This window comes from Podarcis vaucheri, assembly GCF_965113315.1.
Source record: "Podarcis vaucheri genome assembly, chromosome: 3".
Taxonomy (NCBI): domain Eukaryota; kingdom Metazoa; phylum Chordata; class Lepidosauria; order Squamata; family Lacertidae; genus Podarcis; species Podarcis vaucheri.
The window spans coordinates 26991601-27004029 of record NC_138761.1 but is presented as its reverse complement, the minus strand read 5'-3'; the positions used below and the strand labels follow the sequence as shown (position 1 = coordinate 27004029).

The following is a 12429-nucleotide window of genomic DNA, read 5'->3' as shown; positions in this document are numbered from 1 at the left end:
CAAGGAAAAGAATATAGGGTTATGAAGACATGTGCTGGAGTAGTACTTAAAGTTGCCCATGGTTACTCAGATAAATAGTAAAGACCTGACCAAAAACAATATTAAGCAGCCAGTGTTGTGTAGGATCTGGGAGATCGGGGTTCAAATTCTCACTTGGGCATGAAGTTCACTGGGTGACCTTGTGCCAGTCACTGTCTCTCAACCTAACCTACCCCACAGGATATTTGTGAGGCTAAAGCAAGGAGGAGCAGATAGTTCAGCTGGTAGAGCATGAGACTCTTAATCTCAGGGTTGTGGGTTCGAGCCCTGCATTGGGTGAACTATTCAAGCATTGAAGGGGGCGGACTAGAAGACACTGTGGTCCCTTCCAGCTCTACAATTCTATGATTCTTTCTTGAGATCCTTGGAGGAAAGGTGGGATATAAATGCAGTCGATAAATACCGTATTTTTCGCTCTATAAGACGCACCAGACTACAAGACGCACTTAGTTTTTGGAGGAGGAAAACAAGAAAAAAAATATTCTGAATCCCAGAAGCCAGAACAGCAAGAGGGATCGCTGCACAGCAAAAGCAGTGATCCCTCTTGCTTCTTCTGGCTTCTGGGATAGCTGCGCAGCCTGCATTCGCCCCATAAGACGCACACACATTTCCCCTTACTTTTTAGGAGGGAAAAAGTGAGTCTTATAGAGCAAAAAATACGGTATATGCTAAAATTTAGTGTGTAAAAAGTGTATTCTTTCCTTGAGTATTTGCTATTTATTTGAGCAGCAGTACTTAAAATCTCAGGTTTAATTATTAGCTGCCCTGATGTCACTAAGGGTTCAACACGCTGTTCATGGACTCTTCGAGATAGTGCTGGCCTGGCACACCCAACAACCTGCATAGAAAGATATCCGCTACAATGGAAAAACTTCATCGAAGGACATGTCTAAAGGAGATAAACAGCTGGGGGAAAGGGCACTGCAGTCCTGTTTTCTTTTCCCACTTTAGCAACTGTGTTGTTTATCTGTTGTTGTTATTATCCTTTATGCTGGAAGTAGCTTTCCTTCAGCTTGCTAGCCAAGATTTGATAGGGGGTCTATAACGTGTCCCATATATTGGCTTGAAATCCAATGGGATATGTGAATGCCAGACAACACAGACTAAGCACTTTCAGCAGGCAAGGCCAAAATTGAGATGTCAGTATTATTATGGTAGGTGTGTGAGTTTCATGAAATCAGCGGGTCAGAAGGTCTGGTATGTATGTGTTGCCTTATTAGACAGAAAGAACCCAACCTAAGTATATAACCCTTAATAATAGATGCAGTGTTGTGTTACTTAAGCACAGGGAAGGTCAAGGAACCTTAATGAGTTGTCATCTCAGTCCTATTAAAACGTACTCTCAATAGCAGTGACTTGCTCTATTTAATTGAACAAAAGAAGAGCTGTGCTGGATCAGGCCTAAAAGGCTAATCTAATTCAGCACCCTCCTCTCACAGTGGCCAGTCAGATACCCGTGGGAAGCCTAAAAGTAGGTCTTCAGCCATTGCTGAATTGGACCTCAAGGAACTGGAGAAGTAGTTTATTAGGGAATTACTACCTGGATTGTCCTAAGCAGGTATGAGAGCTTAGTTCCCTACAGTGATTTGTAGGGAACATTACAGGCCAGGAGGAAAGAGTCAAAGGCAGGGGAAGCGCCAGAGCACAGGATGGATGGGAAGAAGACGAGGAAGAGGCAGGTCAGTGGTGCCACTCCTGGCATCTCCCAGAACCAGGAGGGGACCGAAAAGGGATGAGCAGAGGATGCTTCCACACAGGCATAGCCTGCTGGGCAAAGGGACATAAACTGGTGGAGGAGGAGTGGTCCCCTGTTGCAGCATAGCACACAGAGCTGTAGAAGCTGCTGCATTATCTTTGACAATAAAGAGTTCGCTATCTGCCCTGTGCATTCCTTTGGCTCTGAAGCGCATTTGACACCCTTGCACATCCTGCCAGCCTAAGCATCCCTGGCATGCTGATGCCAAGGGCCAACTAGCCAGTCTACTATCCTCCTCATTGTTTACACAAACTATGAGACTGTAGATCACCATCAACTGCTTGTTAATTTAAACAGACTCTCCTTCCTTGGATGTTTTGAAGCAGAGGTTGGGTGGCCACCTGTCATGGATGCTTTAGCTGAGATTCCTGCATTGCAGGGGGTTGGACTAGATGACCCTCAGGGTCTCTCTCAACTCTACAGCTTTATGAGTCTATGAGTGGGTGAGAGGCTGATACACCAGTAGGGAAGAGAGGGCCTTTTCATTGTTGGGTCCCTGACTGTGGAAGGGTCTATTCAGAGACACTTGCCTGGTATCTACAGTGGTTGTCATTTCAGCACCAGATGAAGATCTTTTGATTTGCTCAGGCCTTTTCACCATCCCTCTGAGCTTTATGCCGTTTTCGCTCCCTGTGACTTGTGGTTTGCATGCTGCATTATCCTTGCATTGCCGTTAATAATGTTAGGTAAAGGTAAAGGGACCCCTGACCATTAGGTCCAGTCGTGACCGACTCTGGGGTTGCGGTACTCATCTCGCTTTATTGGCTGAGGGAGCCAGTGTACAGCTTCTGGGTCATGTGGCCAGCATGACTAAGCTGCTTCTGGTGAACCAGAGCAGCGCACGGAAATGCCGTTTACCTTCCCACCGGAGCGGTACCTATTTATCTACTTGCACTTTGACATGCTTTCGAACTGTTAGGTGGCCAGGAGCAGGGACTGAGCAATGGGAGCTCACCCCGTTGCGGGGATTCGAACTGCCGACCTTCTGATCGGCAAGTCCTAGGCTCTGTGGTTTAACCCACAGCGCCACCCACGTCCCACATTAATAATGTTAGCGAGTCATAAAAGGGACAAGCATAAATCAGGGCAGGCAGGGATATACCCAAGCAAAGTTAACTGTCTGGCCATTTAATACAAAGCATCAGGGTGAGAACAGGGTGACAAGGAAGTCAATGGGAAGCTGAAACAAGAGCAAAGTCCACATTCCAGGGCCTGTTTCAGCAGAAAGATCAATAGCTATGGCATTGCTCGGACACTTCCAGCTTCTTGCTGTGTCCTTAAAAGTGCTCAAATACATCCAATAATGAGAGAGAGCCACAGGGTGTAGTTTGGGGGCTAGGAGAGATTCCCTAGGTATAGCATCCTAAGGGCTGGGAGCAGTTCTGGCACAACAGGAAGTAGCCAGAAGCATAGTTGGCATGAGACTGATGCCTGCCACATAATCCTTGCTTAAACATGAATCCTAAGCATTTATTTATTTATAAATAAAGTATTTAGGTTGGCAGAAGCTGGCACAGAGCAACAGGAGCTCACCCTGTCATGCAGATTTGAACCACCGACCTTCTGCAAGCCCAAGAGGCTCAGTAGTTTAGACCACAGCGCCACACATGCACATATGCATCCCTTTTCCAAGGGAACTGAGTAAAAGTCAGATATAGTAGAATGAATCCGAGTCTTGAAAATCACATAGAGCTGATAGAAAATAAATGTGGGTGGCGGACATGTGATTATTCCAGCTTTCTCTCTAAACTGTACAAGAGAGAGAAAAAGATAACAGCTGACTGGAGCTGATGGGAACTGTAGTCCAACAATATTTGGAAAACACCAGGTTAGAGAAGGCTGCTCTACAGCTTTCTGAGTTCATGAGGTTCCCCATGAAAAACTTGAGCTAAGCCAATTCATCCCATCCCTACTGCTTTAGTTGCGATCCAAAAGCTGAGCTATGTTTCTGGGAGAGTGCCTTTTAATACAGTATTTCAAAACTATCCATAATTATAGTTGGTTTCCCCAAGGGACTCTTACAACTGGTTGAAAACATAAGATAATAAATCTTTTCATGCTCACAAACATTCTCCCGATGTTCTATTATTTTAATTGCCATTTTATAACTGGAGGCTACAATTAACATGGATTTCATAGTCAGAGAAGAAACAGAACCATCTTAATAATATGCAGTAACGTCTCCTTGCAATTCAGCTAATGGTAATTGTCATTTATAGTAGAAGATGTTTGTTGAGATGAAGGCGGATATATTCAAAACTGTGCAAGCTGGCTCCTAATGGCATGTGAAGCTTCAAGAGAAGTTATAATATGGTTACGCCTACTTGAAACTGCCATTGCAACAGATGTATTAATATGTGTGTGTGTGTGTGTGGGGGGAATACTTCTGATGCCTTGCTGCTTGGAACTCGGGAGGTGGGGATGGAATGTTGGGATCCTAACCCCACTTACCTGGGAGTAAGTCACCTTTAATTCAATAGGACTTACCATTGAGAAGACATTGGTTGTTATCAGCTAGCCTGGTTTCTAATGCTAATTATTATTAACAAGTGGGATCTGCAACAAAAAAGTTGCTGTGTGTCAGGGAACCAGCCAGCAATAAATCACACAGAGTAAGTGAAGTTAACAATTTATTAGAAGAAACACGGCTGCTCAGTAATGCCAGGCCTAACGAGCACAGCAACTATTCCTGGGACTCAGGTATATGGCTGCAAATAAAATGTTCCAAGTGTGTTGTAAAGTGCAGTAAACAAATTTGACACTACATGGTGACAGTGAGCTATGGCAAATTCAATGTATTTTTCAAAGCTTTTTTTTATATGTGTGTAGATTCCACCCTGGTAGATATAGCCCCTATGAGGCTGTTGTGGGGACTAAAAGACTCTGTCTTCCCATAGTTGCCTATACCTCCTCCTCTCTCAGGTCCTTCCCAAGCAATCTGAGACTCTGCTGGTGCACATTTCTCTATTTCTTCCTCTTCATACCTCTTCTGATTCTGGGAGACCAGGGAGGTGGGGCGTTCATCAGAGTAGGAGTGGGAGACACCTTGGGTTCTTCACCAGCCTGACTCATCTCTTGTTAGGCTGCTGCCAGCGACTCCCAGCTGGTTGCCCAGGAACGTACAAAGAATAGAAGAAGAAGAGTTTGGATTTGATACCCCGCCTTTCACTCCCTTTAAGGAGTCTCAAAGTGGCTAACATTCTCCTTTCCCTTCCTCCCCCACAACAAACACTCTGTGAGGTGAGTGGGGCTGAGAGACTTCAAAGAAGTGTGACTAGCCCAAGGTCACCCAGCAGCTGCATGTGGAGGAGCGGAGACGCGAACCCAGTTCACCAGATTACGAGTCTACCGCACTTAACCACTACACCACACTGGCTCTCAAAGACAAGGAAATGTTTCTTAACGTCTGTCTTTTTATTCAATATTCAGTGCAAGTAGATAAATAGGTACTGCTCTGGCGGGAAGGTAAACAGCGTTTCCGTGCGCTGCTCTAGTTCGCCAGAAGCGGCTTAGTCGTGCTGGCCACATGACCCGGAAGCTGTACGCCAGCTCCTTCGGCCAATAAAGCGAGATGGGCGCCGCAACCCCAGAGTCGTCCGCAACTGGACATAATGGTCAGGGGTCCCTTTACCTTAATACTATGAATGATTAATTTGCTATTACTTATTGCCCTCCTATCCCACCTCGCCTCCAGGAACCTCAAGGCAACATATCTTTATCCTAACAAAAACCCTATGAGGTAGGCTAGGCCCAGATAAATAGTGAGCTTCACAGCCAAGTGGAAAATGGATCTGGGTGCTACTAATCCTACAGCCTCAGGAACAAACCAGCAGTGAAGCTAGATGTGTCTTTGCATTTAATGTCCAGGGTTGGGATTTTTTTTAAAAAAAAAAAAGGAAGGAAGGAAGGAAGGGAAGAAGGAAAGAGCATTAGCTGGGGTGGTTGGTTTTTTTAAATTAACCCTTTCCTTCTCTTCCTTTGGACTTGATGAAAATCCTGGCATTTGTATTAGGAGGAAATCTCTCATTACCACTAATGATGACAAGACAATAATGTTGTGTCCTGATGCATGCTTCAGCCTGACACCATTTTGAAAGAGATGGATTGCTGTTCATATTCTTCCTTCCTAGATTTTATTAAAAAAAATTACACCTATATCAGAGTATACCTGAAGCTTTCCCTACTGATATCATAGACTTCTGCCCTTCAAAACATCATCAGACTAATATACAGTTTAATTTGCAAAGTGTTTAAATTACCAATTTTGTTATGGTTAATGGCCAAAACAAACAGAAATGGAAACAGATAATTAAATATCTGATCACCAAAGTACTTGTGTCCCCATTGCTGACTGAGACTGTCTGCAAACCACCTCCCAGAAATATATTCTTAGCAAGAAAAATAGCTCAAATGTACAGTTTACTAATTTGCCCCTCACAGGGAAATTCCTGCAATTACAGGAGAGGAAAATATTTACTGTTCTTTTTTCCTTTCTCTTTTGCTTCCACAAATTTATTGTTTTTAGAATTTTTCCTTCTGCTGAATCATTATCACTTGCTTTCCACAGAACAGATGATTATGTGGAAAGAGCAAAGATAAATACACCTTTTGGATGATTGCCAAAGCCGTTTCTTTTTCCTTCCACAAATATATTTTTATTTTATATGTTGAAGCTGCTATGTTGGTCTGCATAAAACAAAGAAGGTCCCCTAGAGTATCAGAACAAGGTCAAAGGAACCTCCCAAAGTGGAAATGGTATAAAAGATTATTTATGAACAGAAAAACAAGACTACCTGTACATGTAAGATGGCTAGAGAGAGATGGCTATATCTATATTTACAAAGATACATATGCATTAGAAATAGGCACAGCTTTGTGACAATGAATACTATGGAGCCATTCTTCCCTCCAGTATCAGGAATCCCAGGTTTTAAAGTTTTTCTTTTTTAAAAAACCAATTATTTTTGAAACCAAGACCAACACTTTCCCCTCTCCTTTCTTCAAAACAGTTTTAAATCTGATATTTGTCCTTGCCATGTACTGTTTTGCACCAACTTGCAGATGCCAGAATGCAACACCTACAGGCCATCTGCCATTCTTAAGAACAAAGTAAAGGGGGGGGGGAGTTTCTAATTGGATCTGTAATTTCTTTTGAACTTCCCAAAGCTTTCCTGTCTCAGTGGGTTCCTATTAGTTGCAATCATATTTTTTAAAAAAGTGAAAATCTGCAGTTGGCCCCATTTAGTTCAACGGAGCTTACTCCCAGAAAGTTGGGGATAAAGATTGGATCCTGATTATACCAAACCATTCAGGACATTATGGCATGAAACAAGGATTGTAAATTGAAGGTGTGCACTACAGCTATGAGTGATTCCATTTGTTACTGGAGTGAAGTCTAAAAGGATTTCAGGAGTGTGTGTGTGTGTGTATGTATGTGCATAAATGGCAGGCCATTTCCCTACCTCCATATGCTAGGGATTGAACCTCAGACCGTCTGCATTTAAAAGATGTGCACTAGCACTAAGCAATGGACCCTGTATGCCTTTGTGATTTGTTTTCTGTCAGGGCTGAAGGCCTCTACTGGACAGGAATGCTTGTTGAATGGTGCCCAAGGGGAAAAAAAAATCTTCTATACCAGACGGTACTGGCAGACCACTTAATACTTTTCCCCCCTGTTGTGCTAGATCCTGCATGATTTTTAATTGCATTTTTACAGACATGCCACAGATCAACTGAATGAAGCTCAATGACCTTTGGTGGTCTACAGACCAATTTGGGAACCCCTGCTTTAAATAAAAGTAACTAACTAAATATAACTTGTTTACTATGAGTTTTTTGCCCTTTTAGAAAAAAGAATCAGACTAAGGAACAGCAAAATATCTCATGTGGTGCTCACTTTTATGGATGGTGAGGGGCAAACAAGCCTTGCTGAGGTCTGCAGAGAAAGCAGAAAAACTTTCTGTATTAAATCCCCAGTGAAATACTTCAGTAAGGAGCAGTAATCATGAGTCAGCCCTCCTTCATTCTTCCTCTTCCTTTACTGGCCTCCTAGAGTAATTCAACTACACAGCAGTCTGTTCCTCTTCTTAATAAATGTTCTCCCCACCACCACCTTCACAATCCCCAGCAGTGAAAGGCTTTGTAAGGAGCCAGATGTTTTGACTAATTTGCCATTCATTTCCATAATTGGGTAATACACTGGCTTATTAACTCATACTGAAGACGTAGTGGGTGGATACTGCTGAAGAAATATGACACTGCAGTCGGCAACTCACCGATTATGTGTTGTACCATAACTTGATACAGGTGGAGTTCAAGGGAGAAGCTTTACAGCAGTATGATACTTTTTTTTGTCTTGATGCATTGATACTGTAATTCTGTAATGCTCACCCGGGAGTAAGCCCCACTGAGAGCAGTGGATGTGTGTAATTTAACATCTGGGTAGACATGTACTGCTAAATGGATAAATCCATATACTGTTAATAGATAGCTGTAGCTTCCACATGCTATTAAACTGGAGAAGACTGCATCCCTTAAGATAGAAATAAACATCGTAATGATGTTCCTCATAATATGGAACTGGCCATCTCTATAACCTAGATCACACCTTTACAAGTTAACCAGAAGCCTTTGGACTAAAAAGTCCTATTGCTTTGACATTGTGTATGTTGACATTGTGACCAAACATTATTTATGGTTACTGGAAGGTAGTTCTACTTCGTTGTTGTATCTGACTGAATCATACTTAGATTGGGCATATTGAAATCAATGGACACAACAGACTTAATCCCATTGATTTCAGTGGTTCTACTCTAAGTAGGGATGGAGGAAAGATCTGATTCATTATGCATTTAAAGCCAAATCTATCAAATTCACACTTTTCAAAACAGTACGCAAACCAAAACACAGCCATCCTTTGAAATTCATAATTATCTGTAATAATTTGTAATTATCCAAAGTATTACAGGCTTAAAAGAAATCAATTTCATTGAAAATCCACAATTTACCAAATGACAGAGAATTACCGGTAAATTCACATCAGATGATATGGTGGAACTTAATTCCTTGGCAGAGGAGCAGGATACACATGTTTAACTGCAGAATAACAGCATCAGCAACTGCACATGATGCACATGTAAAAATGTGATATATTTTTATATGAACCTAAGGTTGTTGTTTTTTAAAAAAAGATTGTTCAGGTACACTTGGCTGGAGGGTTGGATTAACAAGTGCAAACATCTATCAAGTGCTTACTCAGTAGCAAAAAATCATAAAATTTGTCACTTTGTATTTGTGAAGAGGCTTTCAGCAGCATGTTTGAACCTGAAATTCCCACAGCCAAACAAAAACTTTGCAACAGTCACATCATGCTGGCTCCAAGTGTAAAATCTTGACATTTTGATTCAATAGGCAACACAATCAAACCAGCAGAAGATAGAATTAGCTAGTGTGTCCTTTAATCTAAAGTAACCACAAGCAATTGTGTTGCTACATAGATAGCAGCCTCAGTAGCAAGAAATATCACAGAGCAGTTGGCTAAGAATCTGTGCACAAAGGGAAGCCCTACTGCAGCAGTCTCCAAACAATTTACCCTCTCATTAAGATACATTGGACTACTCAAGAGTAAACTGCTCTAATAGTTCTAGCCATTGCAATATCTCTTCTCAACTGCTGCTTTTTGGAATAGTAATGGCAAAGGTTGGTTTGAGGGACCTTCCATTCCATTATCAAAATAATGGTTGGAATAACTGAATCAGCAGGTTCTACTGCCAGATGACCTTGGAATTAACTGCCACAATTCAAGTGTGGACTATTCACTGAAGAGATTTAATCTACTGAGACTGTCTGAGAAGAATGGCATTTGGGAAACAGGCAACTTTTAATATCCTTAAAATGAAATGATGCAAGACGTTGAAGCACTGGCAGTGTAAACAGGCAGTTAATTTTGGAATTTGATTATTGGCTATGCTGAAATATATTCTCAAGACATCCCTCTTGTGGAGGAACAACAGATCACTAAACAATTGCCGGTTGTCAATCCTTCATAAATCCCCAAATTGATGAAAGTTACCTCTAAAGTTATGAAAGAAAGGAAGTAGTAATAAAATGAAAATTATAAAGTATTGGTGATTCTTGAAAGCATGCTGCAGCAATGCCAACAGTGGTGAGCTAATATAGCATAAAGCTATATTAGGTGTTATGTCAGCTGTGATACTTGGCTTTCGTTAAAACAACAAGTATGACCAAATAAGATTTCACCCATCCCATGTGCCTTCCAGAGGAGATATCCAAAATGGAAAAGAAATGCTTTTTCTGGGCATCACAAGCCCCCAGGCAGAATCACACATCCCAAGGGCCAAATTCCAATAACAGCCTTATGCTGGGGATGGTTTGATTTCTGTTGAGACTTATGGTTAAGATAAAAATGGTCGGCTGGCTGGTTGATTAAATTCTGGTAGAACAATTATTGTATAACCTAGGTTGTTCAGAGCAGGGTGGCAATCTGAATGGTGACTGAATCAATCAGTTTAATACCTAAACTATAAGTGGTGGCTGTGAAATCTGCGAGTCCTACCAGATTCATGGACACTTTACAGATAGCTCCATGTGGAATATAGGATTTCCAGACCTTCACAAACATGTTTCAGAGGAAGATTTTACGGCTGTCACAATATCCGGCACAAGATGGGGTGCCTCATCAGGACCTGTTAGACTGAGATGGGAGGGCTGGTGTATTTGTTTTAGCGTCTGTATTGTCAAAGCCTGGATGTCATGAACCACTTGTGCATCATAAGGCAAGCTGGCCAGAGATGGAGGGGCATTGACTGTGCGTACAATGCAAGCCAATATTAATACATTTTGACTCCAGTAGGTGTGGTAGGTGGTGTCCATACGGCTAGGAGAACACGCATTGCTTTGCCAGGAGAGGTGACAACATGGAAATGTGTGGGCATTTGGGATTCTTAGTAGCTTTGGCATTGCTTGTTATTTGGAGGATTCGCCTTATCAACCAAGAGAAGAAAAGCAGGACCCTCAAAGCTTTGGGCAGGCTGCTATCTAGGGAGGCCTGAGCACAGGAGAACACAAGCCAAGATCTTTTGTAAGGTCCCAAAGTGGTAAATATGACTAGGAATGGTTTGCCCATCCACCCTGCCATATCCCTTATGGCGAGTCTTGCTCACTTATTTGGATGTTGTGGAGAGGCTGTGAGCGGGTTAAATAACACGAGTGTTTTGTGGCCACCCTAAAGGGCGAGCAAGATCTATTTTTACATAAGGAGCCACATTACTCTTTGGGCGATCTTGGGCCAGTCGTGTTTTTCCCCCGGCACGACCTACATTGCAAGAGGATGATGAGGCAAGAGATATGTAGAATCATAGAATCATAGAGTTGGAAGAGACCACAAGGGCCATCGAGTCCAACCCCCTGCCAAGCAGGAAACACCATCAGAGCACTCCTGACATATGGTTGTCAAGCCTCTGCTTAAAGACCTCCAAAGTAGGAGACTCCACCACACTCCTTGGCAGCAAATTCCACTGTCGAACAGCTCTTACTGTCAGGAAGTTCTTCCTAATGTTTAGGTGGAATCTTCTTTCTTGTAGTTTGGATCCATTGCTCCGTGTCCGCTTCTCCGGAGCAGCAGAAAACAACCTTTCTCCCTCCTCTATGTGACATCCTTTTATATATTTGAACATGGCTATCATATCACCCCTTAACCTCCTCTTCTCCAGGCTAAACATGCCCAGCTCCCTTAGCCGTTCCTCATAAGGCATCGCTTCCAGGCCTTTGACCATTTTGGTTGCCCTCCTCTGGACACGTTCCAGTTTGTCAGTGTCCTTCTTGAACTGTGGTGCCCAGAACTGGACACAGTACTCCAGGTGAGGTCTGTGAGGGAGCCTAGAAATGGATGGAAATATATTGTTGTTGCTATTGTTATTGCTTTTGACGCACACGGGGACATCGCTACACGGGAAGCGTTGCCCTTGGGTGTTGCGAAGGGGAAGAGAGCGGTGTATCGCGTGCGCACTGACAGGTTCACACGTGCCCCAGCGCCCTCCTCACACTCGCCCCGTGTCCGGGCGCGGCTGCCAAGAGCGGGAGGGTCAGCCTGTCAGTATCGCCGAGGCGGAAAGGGGAAGCTCGGGCCGGGTGTAAAAGAGCCGCTGTGAGGTAAATGCCGCGTTCCACTGGTGGGCCGTGTGGAAAACCGGGGCGATGCGCGCGGGTGGGGGGGGGAGGGAGGGGCGGGGCGAAGGAGGAAGAAGGCTCTTCTGTTCCTTCAGCGCAACCACGTTTTGCACCAGTCCCGAAAAAATGACTCTTTCGGAGGCGGAGGCAGAACGGAGCGAGGAGCGGAAAGCCAAGGCTGATAGGCTGCCGCACACCGCGGCTGACCGCGTCCCCCCAATCGAAACCAGCGCCACGCCCCCCGAGGCCGCGCCCCCGCCTCCCCGGACGAAGCCGGAGGTTCGGCGGGCGAATCGCGAAGCCGCGTGTAGGCGTGGCGGTTGGGACTGGTCGCGAGGCCGCCTGGGTGCCAATCAGCTCGCGGGGAGGCGTGACCGGTCCCCGCCCGGTTGCCGGGGCCGCCGCCAATGAGCGAGCCGGCGGTGGGCGGGCCCTGGCGGCGGGCG

The 12429-nt window shown here is 44.0% G+C and overlaps 1 long non-coding RNA gene across 1 annotated transcript; it reads right to left on the bottom strand.

Annotated features, from left to right (window-relative positions):
- Positions 1 to 5729: 5729 nt before the first annotated feature.
- On the bottom strand, positions 5730 to 8368 carry LOC309529041. Its single transcript, XR_014218055.1, has 2 exons — positions 6273 to 8368; positions 5730 to 5921 (listed from the first exon to the last, which is right to left on the bottom strand). It is a non-coding gene; the product is annotated as an uncharacterized lncRNA (long non-coding RNA).
- Between the last annotated feature and the right edge of the window lie 4061 nt (positions 8369 to 12429).